The sequence below is a fragment of the Lissotriton vulgaris genome, chromosome 4_1, assembly GCF_964263255.1.
Source record: "Lissotriton vulgaris chromosome 4_1, aLisVul1.2, whole genome shotgun sequence".
NCBI lineage: Eukaryota > Metazoa > Chordata > Amphibia > Caudata > Salamandridae > Lissotriton > Lissotriton vulgaris.
Window position 1 is genome coordinate 600,506,707 of NC_141691.1, and position 16,794 is coordinate 600,523,500.

Here is a 16,794-nt window from a genome sequence, read left to right on the forward strand (position 1 = left end):
CTCAGAAAAATTAAAGGTAGCTAAAGCCCGCTGTAAAGCGATTGAAAGAAAATGGAGAAAGAACTACTCCACGGAACTGAAGGAGATCTACAAACAAGAACTAAAATCTTATCAGAGACTTATAAGAGAGGAAAAAAGTCTCTTCTACCAAAACAGAATTGAAGAGGCTATAAATCCATCTAAAGAATTATTTCGGATTTATAAGGAACTAACAGACACGTCGAGCCTGGATACGCAGGACACGTATTCTAATGAGTTATGCGAAAAAATTGCAGACTTCTTTGTCAATAAAGTGGAGAAAATTCATGCCACTTTCTCCACTCCCCCCACATCTGGTAAGACAATACCCCCTCTTCACAAAACCACTCTTACCCATTTTCATACTCCCGACAAAGAAAAACTGTCCAGAATAATTAACAGCATCCACTCTGGCTCCCCTAATGATGTGTGTCCGTTAGATAAATGCAAAGACATCATGAACAATACCCTTATGGATCAAATAAGCCAACTCATTACCCTCTCTTTCAAAGAATGCCATGTCCCGGAGGCTTGGAAAAACGCCCAGGTCATTCCCCTGAAAAAAAAACCTAATGTTCCGATCACCCAATTCCAAAATCTCAGGCCAATATCTCTATTGCCTCAATGCGCCAAAATAATAGAAAAAATAGTTAACACCCAACTAATGGCGTTTTTAGAGGAAGAAAACATTCTTCACCCCACTCAATCCGGTTTCAGACCAAATTACTCCACGGAGACAGCTGTCTTGTATTCCACGGAATATATCCGCAAGATGGTGGACGAGGGTGAAACAGCAGCGTTGGTCATGCTTGACTTAAGCGCCGCTTTCGATACTGTGCTACATGCCACGCTGCTGTCCCGTCTTTCAGATATCGGAGTAAAAGACTGTGCATTGGCGTGGATTGAATCTTTCCTCACCAATAGAACTTTCCAGCTTCATTGCCCGCCCTTTAAATCATCTTCTCGGGCCGTGAGCTATGGGGTTCCACAGGGCTCTAGCTTGAGCCCTACATTGTTCAACATCTATATGGAACCCCTGGCTCAGATCATAGAGAACTTTGGGGTTGGTATCGTCAGCTACGCCGATGACACTCAGCTTATGTTTAAGCTTACTCCTGATACCGAGAAGCATGCCTCCAACTTCTCGGAGTGCATGGCTGCTGTTGCCGTGTGGATGGACAGTAATTGCCTCCGGCTTAACGGAGACAAAACAGAGGTGTTAGTGATAGGGAACAAAACCTCTCTATGGTCCCAAGCGTGGTGGCCCACATCTCTTGGCGAATGCCCTCGACCTGTCGAGAAAGTCAAGAACCTGGGGATCATGATCGACTCGGATCTATCAGGAAAATCCCAAGTTAACAAGATCATTGGTAAATGCATCGGCACTTTAAGAATTCTTAGAAAAATCATTGACCTTATTCCTATCAAAGCCAGGAAAACCATCGTGCATGCACTTATTACACCTCACCTGGACTATGGGAATGCCCTCCTTCTAGGCATCAACCAAAAACATCTTCACCAGCTGCAATGTGTACAAAATGCGGCAGCCCGTTTGGTATTAGGTCTTCCTAAAAGAACTTCTGCCAAGACAGCATTGTCCAAACTGCACTGGCTCCCCGTAAGGTAGAGAATAAAATTCAAGAGCCTGTGCTATGCCCACAGGATAGCCCACAACAAGGGTCCCACCTACTTAAGAAGCCTCATGACCATTCACCGCCCTACCCGAGACCTTAGGTCCTCAGGTATGTCCCTTTTCAAACTCCCCCCGCGTCCACAGAGCAAAAATTGGTGGCCGCTCCTTTCGTTATCTAGGAGTGAAACACTGGAATGCTCTCCCGATTCATTTAAGAATGGAACCCTCTGAAACCCTTTTCAGAGCTAACTTGAAAACCCACCTCTTCCCTCAATAAATCTGCCACCCTTTTCCTTTGACTTGAGTCTCTGTGAGTTTTTTCAGCAATCAGCGCGGGGATACACAGCTGTGCAGCCGTGCGCTTAATAAATGTTTTTATTATTATTATTATTATTATTGGTACTGCGCAACATTCCCAGAAACCATTTTGTTTAGCTGGAAATAAGCACATTAAACAGCCCTACATTGTTGCTGTGCAAAAAGATAACTACAAACCTATACATTAGAGGCTTTTTTGGTTGATCATTTTCTATCACGTGATATGCACTGGGTTCATGATTTGCAGGAAGACACTCTTTAGTGGCAACGTTTTTTTGGGATAGAAGCTTTCCATAACCCAGATCCTTTGTCTAGATAAACATAACCGTGAATGAGAAATGCTTGTGCTTAAAAGCTGCTGACACTTTAATTAGTTTCACATCGTGTTAGGCAGGTCCTCCCGTGTTGTCATTAATAGAGCTCCTTCCAGAGGTCTGACTGAGCACATGTCAGCATTTGGCAGCGGCCCCCGTTCGGACAATCCCTTCCTGTGTTGTAAGAAGCTCTATGCTTTGGCTTTTTCTAGTATCACACACTCGAGACATCTCTTAATGCGTTTCTTATCTTACAAATGAAAATAGTTTCATTGTGTGCTAGTGGGGGTCTAACCCATACTTTTCAACCTGCCAGACTGGGGCTATCCTCATTCTGCACCGTAATGACTAGTGCAGTCAGTGAAGTCTTTAAAGCGGTCATTGTTGTAGAGATTGTCTTGTATGTCTTAATTCAGTGTTTCAGTCTGGACTCAATGTGTGAAATAGAACTCTGGTCATGAGTTCCTGTTGACATGAGTTCCTGTTGACATTTTTAACTTGAGCTTCGCTTGTGTTGTCTGTTGTCACTTGGCACCCCTGGATGAAAAATATGCAGGGTTATAGATGGGTAACATTGAATAATCACTAAGGGAATCTGAGTGACCTCAAATAGACAAGAGCGAAGCTCAAGGTGCCTTTTGTCACTGAGAACCAAAGATGGACTACCCCCTCCTCCCAAATTATTCATGTTTGCCCACCGGCCATTTTATACTATGTCTGTTATTCCGACCCATCCCACCCCAAAGTTGAAAAGAGCACTTAGCATTCTTCCACACGCACAAACACCTTTCTCATATCCCCTCCCAAATTAGGAAACAACATACTTTACCTTCTGCCGCTCTCTATATTACCATTTTGATATAACTGGCCACCCGCACTTTGATATAACTGGCCACCCGCACTCACTCCACCACCCTCTTCTTCTCTTCTTCCCCTTCCCAACCAAGGCGCGCGCTCTGTTCTCACATTAAGGGTAGGAGTCTGTGCCGTGCGGACCGCAGCTCTGTGAGAGCTGGTACTCGGGGCAGCAGGTTTCCTGCCAGCGCAAATCTGCAGACCTGCAGCTGACTGCAAATGTGGTGGTTGTGGTTGGCGCAGGCAATACACCATTCTTCTCTTGCCTTCTTTGGGTCTGTGAAGACACGATAGTCAAAAGGCCAGTGTGCCCTGCCCCCACTGGCAGCATTGTTTGTACTGAATGTGAGTGGGGTACAGCACTAGTTTAGAACCATTGTCTGACGGGCAGTGCTTGCGTGGTCATCTTGCACGTCCTTTTCGAGGGCCTTACCATTATCATTTGCTGATTTCTGATTTTAATTGTTCACTGAAAACATTGCTTCCAAGTAACAAAATTCACAGAAGGCTATTATCACACTGATGCACTTTAGATGGGGGACGTTTTTCCTCTGAGATTTCTGGAATTATAGCCTATAAACGAGGTTAATTGGAAGTTGATGAAATTCGTCCCACAGTCACGTGGGACTCCAAGCTGGAAATGCTGGTCAGGAGTGCCCCTTTTAGCAGTATTTAGTAGCACCAAGAGCGGTGTTATGCTGTAAGAACATGTGATTTGGTGACTCTGTGTTTGGCTATGTAACCTCGGCATCAGCAGTTTCAAACTTTCTTCAGCTACATGCAAATTCAAGTGGAAGGGGTTTAATCCATGGCTGATGTCAGTGGGGGGACACACACATTTCTTTTTTTATTGTATTTTTTATTTTTTTAAATTACTTTTATTAATAAAGTGCATGACAGACAGACAGACATTAATTACATACAGTACTAGCAAATTACATTTAACACCGCACTTGAGACAAAGGCCGGAAAAGCATATATATTAAACAGTTGCTTCACTGTCTCTGCTTCTTCGCATTTCCAATTCCACCACAGGTGATACATATATCTCCCCCCTATAGGAATTCCACTTTGACCATTTCCTATCCCACTTCTTTGGGCACCCCCTAGCTATAAACACTTCTTTCTCAGCTACCATACATCTGTCGAATTCTTTCAGCCATACTGCCACTGCCGGCGGCTCCACTCCGTCCCACCCTCTCGCTATTTCCCTCTTGATTAGCTTGAAGCCTAGCGTTGCCAATTGCTGCTCCGTCTCAGTTAGGTCTGTATCTTCCCATACATTAAGCAGGCCCAAGCGGGGCGTCGGGCTTAGCGTCTTCCCCAATGCAGATTGCACATAAGTTGTGGCCCTGTCCCATAGTTTCCACACAAACGGGCATTCCCACACCATATGAGAAAATGTAGCCGGCTGCCGGCAACCCTTCAAACACAGGTCATCATGTCGCGACCCAATTTTTGCTAGTGTTATTCCTGTCCAATATTAGCGGTGTAGGATATGAAGCTGGATTAGTCTAAATCGGAGCGTGATAGCAGCCTATCTGGGCGACATAACCGCCTGTCTCCAATCCTCCTCCTCATCAATCGGCCCAAGGTCTTCCTCCCAGTGCTCCTTAAGATTCCCAAAGTGATCGGGCAAATTATTACTGAGTTTTTTTATAGGTCAAGGAGATCGCCTTGGACTGCAACAGCCCATCCAACAAGCGATCCTCAAGGGGTGACTATTCCGGTATGTCGTCGCAGCTAGGGAAGGCCGCCTGCAAAGCATGCCTGATTTGTAGATACCTAAAAACCTCTCCCGGGGTCAATTGGTAGGCCTTTTGCAACTCCTCAAATCTGAGAATAGCTCCTCTTTTTACCAGGTCTTTGACTGTTGAGATACAAATGACATCCCACCTATCAAACCCCGGATGATAGCAGGGAAAAACACATTTCTGTAGGAAATAGCTTCTAGCGAGAATCAGAATTTGGAAAATATTATAAACTGCTCAGAGCATGCATTGCTCCCAAATCTGAGGCATTCAAGAAATAGTAAGTACTCCACTAGCCCATCTACTCACCTAATGGTGCTTGATAGCCTGAAAACGGACCATGATTTGATAGCGCATGCTCTAACCTTGAAATATACTGATTGGTTGGCCAAAAGAAGTAACAGTTAATGTATCTCTTGTTTTGGATGCACAATGGTTGGAGTAGCAAGTGTCTATAGTCTTTTGTGACAGATGAAACCTCACAATTTTAGTTTCTTCTTGATCCTAGGCCTGCTACCTCCTAAATGTAAAGCCTCAGTCGTGATACTACTTCTTAGAAAAATGTCTCAAATCCCCCAAAAATGAATGTCGGTCTTATTTTGTTGCTGCCATATACCTTATGTGTATCTGTTGGTATATGCATATCTGTTATTAAATGCTGTCCGGCTGGACAAAGAATATAGTACCTTTTTAGTCTATATTTATTGTATTCTAGTATTCCTTTTTGTCTAGGGACCACTGTCTTTAGAAAACGTATATACCCAAGGTCCCTGACCAATGCCCTTTGGGTTACATTGTCTTTTGAAATAATATACTTCCTAGATGTCGGAAATTGCTGTTACATTTCAACTTCAGACATGTGAAGAAACAAATCTGAAACTCGATCTTTTTCAGGTTGGAGTTTAGCTGGGTATAAGTATGGAGCTGTAGTACTCTCGGCTCTGCATGTCTTGACGAGACAGTTGGTGATGTCGGTATCAGTAGCTTTCAAAACCATTGGCTACAGCTTTTTTGATGGAGATACTTCGACACTGGAATTTGAGAATCTGTTTGCGACTCCACCTTCTTCAAGCCGACACAGTTCAAATGGGAATGTTCTACCGGGCAAACACAAATGTCATTCAGACATGATACTTCAGTTGGTGGAGATTAATTGGTATTGGCTAATGGGCAGTGGCAAATGTTAGGTTACAAAGGTGATTGGAATGATCCAATGTGTCCTCATGCTTTTAGGAAAGAATGGGTTGATTGGGTTTGTTTACCTCGTGGTCTTGGCCCCAAGAGTAAAGTAGCCATTAATTCCAAGGCCACATTCTGTAAGCTTGTTTCATAATAAGCTACTTAAGTCATAGCACCTTCAGTTACGTAAATGCTGAACGCACATGCAATGTGGGAAGGTGACAATTATTCAGTGTGTCTACAAGTCGAGGGCTCACAGAAATGCTCTCAGCATCCCACTCCATAGATCGAAGCTGAACTTCACAGTTTGCGGCTTTTAAGTGGTAAAGTTGCTATTGCAGTTGCTGACTTACTAGTAGTTCTTCCTGGCATTAGCCACACGTAATAGGATATTAATAAAGATATGGACACAAAGGGAAGGATTCATAGATAATGGTGCAACTGCTGTTTGTTTCAGCGGGAAAAAAATGTGTGCTGACTAAGCAGTTGTTTATTGGCACTGAACTCCGGATTATGTCTGTTGAGAACAAGAGCCAAGGTGGAGGACAGAGCTCAGAATTTCCGAATCACAACAAGCTTCTGGGAGACTCATGGAATTTTTGCAAAATTTGAAGTGTGCAGACGAAGGGATCATGTTGCTGGACTATTTACTGGTTTGGAATTTCTATTTGGGTAACTTTTGTTGGAATAACATCTTTTTGGCAAGAAGTACCCTTAAAACACTAAAATAACAAATATTGAATAAAATAAATATAATTATCATATTGTTGTTGAGCCAGGGAGTGACGTACCAGGTAGTGTTTTTCGTGAGCATTCTACAAATTTGAAATATACATTTTCATTTTATTTTGCATGTTTTGCAATTTTTACACACAGGGTTACTGGGTGGTTAGCCCAGATTCACGTGGTTCTTTTCAGGTTTCAAAGGCATGATCAAAGAGCTCTGCTGCCTCTTTGGGTTTCTCGCTCCAGCTAGGGTAGGGACCATGTAGTATGAAGCAGGTAAACCTCGTAATTCAACTTTCATGTTTAGGTCGAAGCCACCCAGACAGTGCAGCTGTCTGGTTCGCTAACCTTCCCTTGGGGACATTCGGAAAGCTTCTTTAAGAATGCATTCCGCCCATTGCTTACCATTGGCTTTGTGGTCTGTCACTCACATTTGCTGGCTTTGTTTTAGGCTGTCCGGCTTGAGTTCATCTCTTCCCTTGCCCAAATCCTATTTTATGTGTTCTCCCACCAGTACTGAATTTCTGTAAACAAGCTTTTAAGTCTTGTTTTGTTTTGTCACATTTGATGTCCATACAAAGACAGAGGTCAAATGTCAGACTGTCTTCCAGGGAACTTGTTGTTTACTTTTATTTCTCTGACTTCAAGGTGAGAGGATTTATATGATAATCATGCTGGCTTCTCAAGTTGTGATGTACGTTGTTTATTTTTTTCTAGAACCAAACAAAATGTTAATGTCTGTAAATGAACTGTGCAGGTATTTCAGGTTGTGGAATGCACAAATTAAGCCCATTTTCTGTATTTCTGAATTCTGGTGGAAGCATATTTAATATGATCAAAACAAACCAATACGCTAGGTGCTGAAATTTCTACACATTGGGTGCCGCATACTTTTATCAGTAAAACAAAATTTGAGTGCAAATGTAAAGATCATTTTAATTGAAGATGTGTTGTCTGTAATAGGAGTGTGCTGCCACACCGTACATACTCTTCTTTACCCCACTTCACTCTGCCTTGCTCCACTCCATGCACTCCAAACTGCATCACTGCCCTCTATTCTGCACCACTTCACTCTGCACCACTTCACTCTGCACCACTTCACTCTGCACCACTTCACTCTGCACCACTTCACTCTGCACCACTTCACTCTGCACCACTTCACTCTGCACCACTTCACTCTGCACCACTTCACTCTGCACCACTTCACTCTGCACCACTTCACTCTGCACCACTTCACTCTCTGAAACAATCTACTCTCTGCCACTGCACTCTGTGACACTGTATTCAGCACCTATGGACTCTACACCACTTTATTCGAAACCAGTGCACTAATCTACTCTGCACCACTGTACCTTAGGCCACTTCACTCTAGTCCACTCTGCGACATTCCACTCCACAATACTGCACTCTGGGACGCTCTACTAATTTATGTCACTCTATGCCACTCCAAGCCGCCTTACTCCACACTATTCTGCAACACACTATTCCATTATACTTCACTGCTCCACTTTAACATTCTATCCAGTGGTTCTTAATCTTTTGACTTCTGTGGACTTCCACTTAAACATTTTTTGGAACCTGGTGACGCCCCCCTCAATCATTATTATAATCTGAGGACCAGAACTGAATAATTACTGGAAGTGGGGGTCTCCGCCAAGCATTTTTTGATGATTTTAACTGCAAAGTAATAAACAAAAATACAGAAACAAACATTCATCTGTTTAATTAAACTAAAACTGGCCAAATGTTGGAGCATGTTCTGATTTTCAAGAAGAACACATCAAACACATGCACAAATAATGAAATATTGTTTTTAATTCAAACACCAATATTTAAAAAAAATGAAAATTTTAATGAACAGGTTGGAGCTTTTTTAAACTCAATGGAGGCCGCTCATCATTCATACTAAATTCTGCTTGATGCAGTTGCACTGCTCAATCAAATCAATCTGATAACACTAACCTAATTTTTAGCTTCCTATTTTAAATTCCTTCACAGTTTCAGAATGTTTTCAAATAATTTTGTTGTTTCTGTACACTTTTAAAATCTGTTAATGTTATTTCAATTTCTAAGCAGTCGCGGGCCCTTTGAGTATTCTATGCAGAGTCCCAGGAGTATAAATACAAAAAAGAAGACCAGGTCTGTGGTGGTGAGTTATGATGTGCGGTAAAGAAAGTCACATGGATGCATGTATCACAATAGTTGAGTCGCACTGGGCTATTGTATTCCCTTCAGACCACCCACGTGGCGGATATTCATCATGTGGGAATAAGCATTCGCTCCAAATGCCGCCCAACCGACAACTGACGGTGCGGAAAAGGAAAGCGACGCATTAAGCCACAGTGTTGCTCAATGGGTAATACTGAATGGGTGCAGTGCTATAATGATAGTGCTAACTAAGATTAACTACCCAAACTTAAGATGAATTAATAAAGACAAGAGTGGGTGCCAAGATTAAAAACACGCCTCGCAGTCAAAAAGTAAAACTACATTGCGGCGCTGTGCAGAGTGGTCAACTAGTTTCAGCTACATGGAAAACTATTCCAGCTTTCGTCAGGACCTAATGAATACTAAGCTACTGCAACAATTTTATACTAAATATGTGAAATTACAATCAAATATTTGCATCAGAAAAACATGAAGTGTACTTGGAGAGATCAGTATCTGCCAGGAACTTGGAGCCCCAATGTCCACTGGAGACAGGTAGGTATTCTTCTGCCTATTGACAAAATACAGAAAGTACACACCATACATTAAAGTGTACATATAAAACCACATAACCTCACATATACCACACAAACACAACTCACATGCGGAGACAATTTACGTTCCACATATCAATGAACATACTAGCTCAGTGAACATACTAGCTCAATCACACGGAGGCATTTCCTCCTAGTGATACTCACCCAGCTTTGTGTGGGTGACGACCTCACCTCGCCCGGCAACCGCTCGGGAAGAAGAGGCCCCGCTCTGATGTGTAGGAAAAAGAAGGCACAGTAAACGCACAGAGCTTCTGTACCTCGCCACATTATGCTACACATCTACCCCAAAGAACGTGTGGTAGACACCAAACTGCCCCTCCATATATATACCTCAGAAACACGGCGCATACCAGTAGCTCAGGAATGACAGTTAGCTCTGGTCAAGTAGTGAATATGGCCACTTACAGGCCTCTAGGTCACATATTGCAACAGTCTATAGGGCACAGCATGATTGTAAACATGTGCCAGAAAGTCAAAGGGATACCATGTCATTACGAACAGAATGGACCCTAATCTATTATTGCAAGAGGTGAGAGATTAAACACCTTAATATCCTTTACTTACATTGGGATTAAGTTGTACATATCAGGCTCAAAGCGGCGCTGTAATACAATATTAAAGTACAATAAACAGCGCGTCCGCTGGCTTACCTATCCGTCGGTGCCCCATGTTAAATTCGAGCGGAAGGGAAGGTGACGGCGGGGTCATCCACCTGTTTTAAATATCCGGATGATTAAGCTCTGCCGCCTATCACGGTGTTAGGACCTTAGATACTATTGCACGCCCCTCCTTTACAGACGTTGCGCATTAGGATGCTGTCATAGAGAAGATTACCGTCGCGGCACAGACCCGATGCTAATCCTTAGCGCATGCGTGCATGCAACCTACTTGCTGCAGCAGAGTCTGTGTCATACGCATGCTCTATAGCGTCTTCTGTAGGAAGGGGCAACCAAGGCAGAATCTGCCATTGATACAAAAAGGCGGAGGCTGATAAAGAAGTCACATGTTTTATGTGAAATCACAGGCACTAGTCAAAACAGTTATAATATGGAAAGTGCCCAGTATGCACGTATAAAAGTAGCGCACACAAACAGAACGTGTCTGCATTCAATTGTAGGAGGTAGTCAAAATGACCGCAATTGAGCTAATCCCCAGTGACACCCGCCGTTTAAGGTGGAGCTGACAGAAACACCTCAGCACATTTCTATGGGCAATAAAACCAGAGTCCCAATAGGAATGTGTCAATGACTTTCACGTCTCCATTGTTCCAAGTTGAAAAAGCTCGAGCCTTCTTAAAATAGTGCTAAATAGGGGACAGGACCACATAGTGAGGTGTCTCCTATTCTGTTGCATACATCTTATTGTCCGCAGGACTAAGGCAGAATATGGGGGCAGAGTGAGTCAAACACAATTTAATTGGCGAGAGCAATTCGTGTAAACAAAAATCTGAGTTTACAACCACAATAAATAGACCCGCAGCCAGAAAGCTGCTCTAAATACTATAAACAAATTTACGGGGGGTCAAGGGGAAATATTTTAAAGACCGGTCTACTCACGCCCCTTCCAACTAAGTGCATAAATACAAAAAAGAAGACCAGGTCTGTGGTGGTGAGTTATGATGTGCGGTAAAGAAAGTCACATGGATGCATGTATCACAATAGTTGAGTCGCACTGGGCTATTGTATTCCCTTCAGACCACCCACGTGGCGGATATTCATCATGTGGGAATAAGCATTCGCTCCAAATGCCGCCCAACCGACAACTGACGGTGCGGAAAAGGAAAGCGACGCATTAAGCCACAGTGTTGCTCAATGGGTAATACTGAATGGGTGCAGTGCTATAATGATAGTGCTAACTAAGATTAACTACCCAAACTTAAGATGAATTAATAAAGACAAGAGTGGGTGCCAAGATTAAAAACACGCCTCGCAGTCAAAAAGTAAAACTACATTGCGGCGCTGTGCAGAGTGGTCAACTAGTTTCAGCTACATGGAAAACTATTCCAGCTTTCGTCAGGACCTAATGAATACTAAGCTACTGCAACAATTTTATACTAAATATGTGAAATTACAATCAAATATTTGCATCAGAAAAACATGAAGTGTACTTGGAGAGATCAGTATCTGCCAGGAACTTGGAGCCCCAATGTCCACTGGAGACAGGTAGGTATTCTTCTGCCTATTGACAAAATACAGAAAGTACACACCATACATTAAAGTGTACATATAAAACCACATAACCTCACATATACCACACAAACACAACTCACATGCGGAGACAATTTACGTTCCACATATCAATGAACATACTAGCTCAGTGAACATACTAGCTCAATCACACGGAGGCATTTCCTCCTAGTGATACTCACCCAGCTTTGTGTGGGTGACGACCTCACCTCGCCCGGCAACCGCTCGGGAAGAAGAGGCCCCGCTCTGATGTGTAGGAAAAAGAAGGCACAGTAAACGCACAGAGCTTCTGTACCTCGCCACATTATGCTACACATCTACCCCAAAGAACGTGTGGTAGACACCAAACTGCCCCTCCATATATATACCTCAGAAACACGGCGCATACCAGTAGCTCAGGAATGACAGTTAGCTCTGGTCAAGTAGTGAATATGGCCACTTACAGGCCTCTAGGTCACATATTGCAACAGTCTATAGGGCACAGCATGATTGTAAACATGTGCCAGAAAGTCAAAGGGATACCATGTCATTACGAACAGAATGGACCCTAATCTATTATTGCAAGAGGTGAGAGATTAAACACCTTAATATCCTTTACTTACATTGGGATTAAGTTGTACATATCAGGCTCAAAGCGGCGCTGTAATACAATATTAAAGTACAATAAACAGCGCGTCCGCTGGCTTACCTATCCGTCGGTGCCCCATGTTAAATTCGAGCGGAAGGGAAGGTGACGGCGGGGTCATCCACCTGTTTTAAATATCCGGATGATTAAGCTCTGCCGCCTATCACGGTGTTAGGACCTTAGATACTATTGCACGCCCCTCCTTTACAGACGTTGCGCATTAGGATGCTGTCATAGAGAAGATTACCGTCGCGGCACAGACCCGATGCTAATCCTTAGCGCATGCGTGCATGCAACCTACTTGCTGCAGCAGAGTCTGTGTCATACGCATGCTCTATAGCGTCTTCTGTAGGAAGGGGCAACCAAGGCAGAATCTGCCATTGATACAAAAAGGCGGAGGCTGATAAAGAAGTCACATGTTTTATGTGAAATCACAGGCACTAGTCAAAACAGTTATAATATGGAAAGTGCCCAGTATGCACGTATAAAAGTAGCGCACACAAACAGAACGTGTCTGCATTCAATTGTCCATTCTGTTCGTAATGACATGGTATCCCTTTGACTTTCTGGCACATGTTTACAATCATGCTGTGCCCTATAGACTGTTGCAATATGTGACCTAGAGGCCTGTAAGTGGCCATATTCACTACTTGACCAGAGCTAACTGTCATTCCTGAGCTACTGGTATGCGCCGTGTTTCTGAGGTATATATATGGAGGGGCAGTTTGGTGTCTACCACACGTTCTTTGGGGTAGATGTGTAGCATAATGTGGCGAGGTACAGAAGCTCTGTGCGTTTACTGTGCCTTCTTTTTCCTACACATCAGAGCGGGGCCTCTTCTTCCCGAGCGGTTGCCGGGCGAGGTGAGGTCGTCACCCACACAAAGCTGGGTGAGTATCACTAGGAGGAAATGCCTCCGTGTGATTGAGCTAGTATGTTCACTGAGCTAGTATGTTCATTGATATGTGGAACGTAAATTGTCTCCGCATGTGAGTTGTGTTTGTGTGGTATATGTGAGGTTATGTGGTTTTATATGTACACTTTAATGTATGGTGTGTACTTTCTGTATTTTGTCAATAGGCAGAAGAATACCTACCTGTCTCCAGTGGACATTGGGGCTCCAAGTTCCTGGCAGATACTGATCTCTCCAAGTACACTTCATGTTTTTCTGATGCAAATATTTGATTGTAATTTCACATATTTAGTATAAAATTGTTGCAGTAGCTTAGTATTCATTAGGTCCTGACGAAAGCTGGAATAGTTTTCCATGTAGCTGAAACTAGTTGACCACTCTGCACAGCGCCGCAATGTAGTTTTACTTTTTGACTGCGAGGCGTGTTTTTAATCTTGGCACCCACTCTTGTCTTTATTAATTCATCTTAAGTTTGGGTAGTTAATCTTAGTTAGCACTATCATTATAGCACTGCACCCATTCAGTATTACCCATTGAGCAACACTGTGGCTTAATGCGTCGCTTTCCTTTTCCGCACCGTCAGTTGTCGGTTGGGCGGCATTTGGAGCGAATGCTTATTCCCACATGATGAATATCCGCCACGTGGGTGGTCTGAAGGGAATACAATAGCCCAGTGCGACTCAACTATTGTGATACATGCATCCATGTGACTTTCTTTACCGCACATCATAACTCACCACCACAGACCTGGTCTTCTTTTTTGTATTTATGCACTTAGTTGGAAGGGGCGTGAGTAGACAGGTCTTTAAAATATTTCCCCTTGACCCCCCGTAAATTTGTTTATAGAGTCCCAGGAGTACCCAGACTGCAGGTTAAGAACCACTGCTCTGTGACGCTCCACTTTATGCCACTCTACTATACCTCACTAAATTCCACTCTGCCATACCACTCTCCTACACTACTCCACTACATTATACTCTGCTCTGAGTCGTCCTACGCTACATCACTTTACTCATCAACCTCTGCCCCACTACGCTCTTGTCTACACCACTCCAAGACAGTCTATGCCACTCCACAACTTTCTACTCTAGCCTGACACACTACTCCACTCTACAACACATTACTCCCTTCGCAACATACTACTCTCTCCACGACATTCTACACAACTCCACTCTATGCCACTTCATGACACTCTACTTCACTCAACTCTACGCCACTCCATGACACACCATTCTACTCTTTTTTTACCACACTCCACTCCTTTACCCCACTAACTTTTAGCCATGCTGAAGTGCAGCCACACTGGTGTACAACATGACTAAAATGTATTAACAAAGCTAATAGCTCTTGCATTGGCGAGATTTATTGGCTTTGCCAATGCTTAAGTTCAGAGGTAGGTTATTTCAAAGCCTGAAAGCAATATCGGAATTACTTATTTATATTTATATTTATGCTATGCATGAACTTATCACTAATAGTGTGTCATACTGCAGTCTCCATTGACTGTATTTGGTAGGGATGATTTTGTTGTTGCTAGGAAATCAGAACTTATAGCTTTCAAGTTGGTGATTTTTCTGACATGCAGATATAGGTGGCATCATTGTTTTAAACTTTATTATTAGAACCACTCCTTTGTTATTCTATCAAAATGGCCTTTTCTGTATTTTATGCAGTTTACTGAAAATTATTTGACAGTGTGTTGTGAAATTTGTAATTGTGCACATGTAAGTAACTTTCCTTTTTTCCCCCTTCTATATCTCTGGCCTGCTTCTTTGCTGTTTTTCCTGCCCGGACTGGTTGCTGTAATGTGCAATATTTGGAATTCCATGTTTTACTGCGCCCTTGTGGATGTATTCCCCGGTTATCTGCAACGCTGGAATGACGGAAATGTGTTGTTTACAAAGTAGCTGTGAGTATCCCATATCACCTTTCTACCTGAATGCCATTTAAAATGCCTGTTTTCTGCTGTTAAATACAACAATCTAATGATGTCAGCGGGGAAGAGGGCACGTATCTTCTTCTCCTCGTCCCCTTTCAGGCAGATGATGTTGCATAGTTTGTGCTGGCAGGTGCTAGATAGCATCAGCATTCAGTGCTCCTGTGACGTCTGGAACATTCCTGCACACCTCCACAGAAACAACGCACTCATGGCACGGTGTCTGCAGTGACACTGTCTAAAGAAATGCATTGTGGGTTAGTCACTTGGGTTGTTTTTAGGTCGAGCCTAGGCAGCCCATGCACTACTCTGCTAGGCATTCTGTATTGAGGTATGGACTTGAAACCTGCCCACACTCCGCCCATATTTTTCATTGGCTTGTGTCATTGTCTTTGGTGAATGCCACCTTCTAATTCATTAATAGGCTTGTTAGTCTCTCCTTAGTACCACCTTGTCTTCATTTGCAACCTTCCATGAGGCACTTGGTCGAGGCCAGCCACGGGGGCCCGGTGGACAGAAACGTCACCAGACGCCTCCGACCGGCGCCCAGTGACCCCGCTTTCTTGACCACTCACCCTACGCCTGAGAATCTGGTCATTCAGGCCTTGACGTCGCAGAGTGCCTTTCCCGCTGCCCCGCCAGAAAAGGACTCTTAAGAGGCTGGACCAGTTTGGGAAGTGGTTGCTTTCTTCGGCCTGGGGCTGCGGTTGGTGTGCACCGCCTGCTTGTTGGGACGCAACTCCCATGTGGTGTGGGATGCCGTTGCTCAGGTGTTGCCCCAGTTTCCTGAGGAGGTGCAGGCTGTCCTTTCTCAGGCAATTTCTGAGGGCAAGGATGCGGCTAAGTTCGCCATTCGGTGTGGGTTGGACACCGCTGACTCATTGGGCAGGACGATTTCTACGACTGTGGCGTTGCGGCGCCACGCCTGGTTGCATTCGACTGGGTTCTTGCCCGATGTCCAGAGCTCTCTCATGGACATACCTTTTGAAGGCACCCGCCTGTTTGGCGACAAGGCTGACAGTGCACTGGAGCTCTTTAAGGACTCGCGGGCTACGGCCAAGTCCTTGGGTCTGCCTACTAAGAACCCGGCCACTCCAGGTTTTCGTTCCTTTCATGGCCAGGGTGGGTTGAGGCACCCAGGCACGCCCCTCCACCAGGCCTGTGCAGAACCAGCCCCAACGTGGCCGTGGTCACGGTTTCCACCGGGGCGAGTCGGGGAACCAGCAGGCGGGTCCGTCCACCACCACCCCCGCTGCTTCCGCCTCCAAGCCCTCCAAATCTGAGCTTCAGGGAGCACCCCACGCCGGTGGATGGCAAAATCCACCACCACCACCACCACCACCACCTCCCCCTCCGGCACGAGATTACATCAGCCAAGTGGGTGCTGCAGATAATCTGCCAAGGTTACGCCCTTCCCTTTCAGTTCCCCCCCCATACGCTCCAAAGCCATGCCACCTCGGTGTCACTGCATGTTGGGGGATCATGTGGTTCTTCTCCGACAGGAAGTCGCTGCCCTCTTGGCCAAGGGGGCCATAGTATGTTCCTGGGCTAGAAGTAGGGAGTGTTTGTTATTCC

General features: G+C 44.3%; 1 protein-coding gene across 4 annotated transcripts in view; it reads left to right on the top strand.

Moving 5' to 3' along the window:
- Positions 1-16,794, top strand: part of SEPTIN7 (septin 7) — a 508,515-nt gene that overhangs the window by 66,497 nt on the left and 425,224 nt on the right. Inside the window, exon 1 of one of the 4 annotated variants that reach the window (XM_086964824.1) lies at positions 14,980-15,192. The exons of 2 other annotated variants lie outside the window; for them this stretch is intronic. The gene's annotated coding sequence lies outside the window, so the exon portion shown is untranslated. Of the gene's footprint in view, positions 1-14,979; positions 15,193-15,329; positions 15,349-16,794 lie in introns of those variants that run through there. One more of the 4 variants, XM_086964823.1, reaches the window with a different exon arrangement.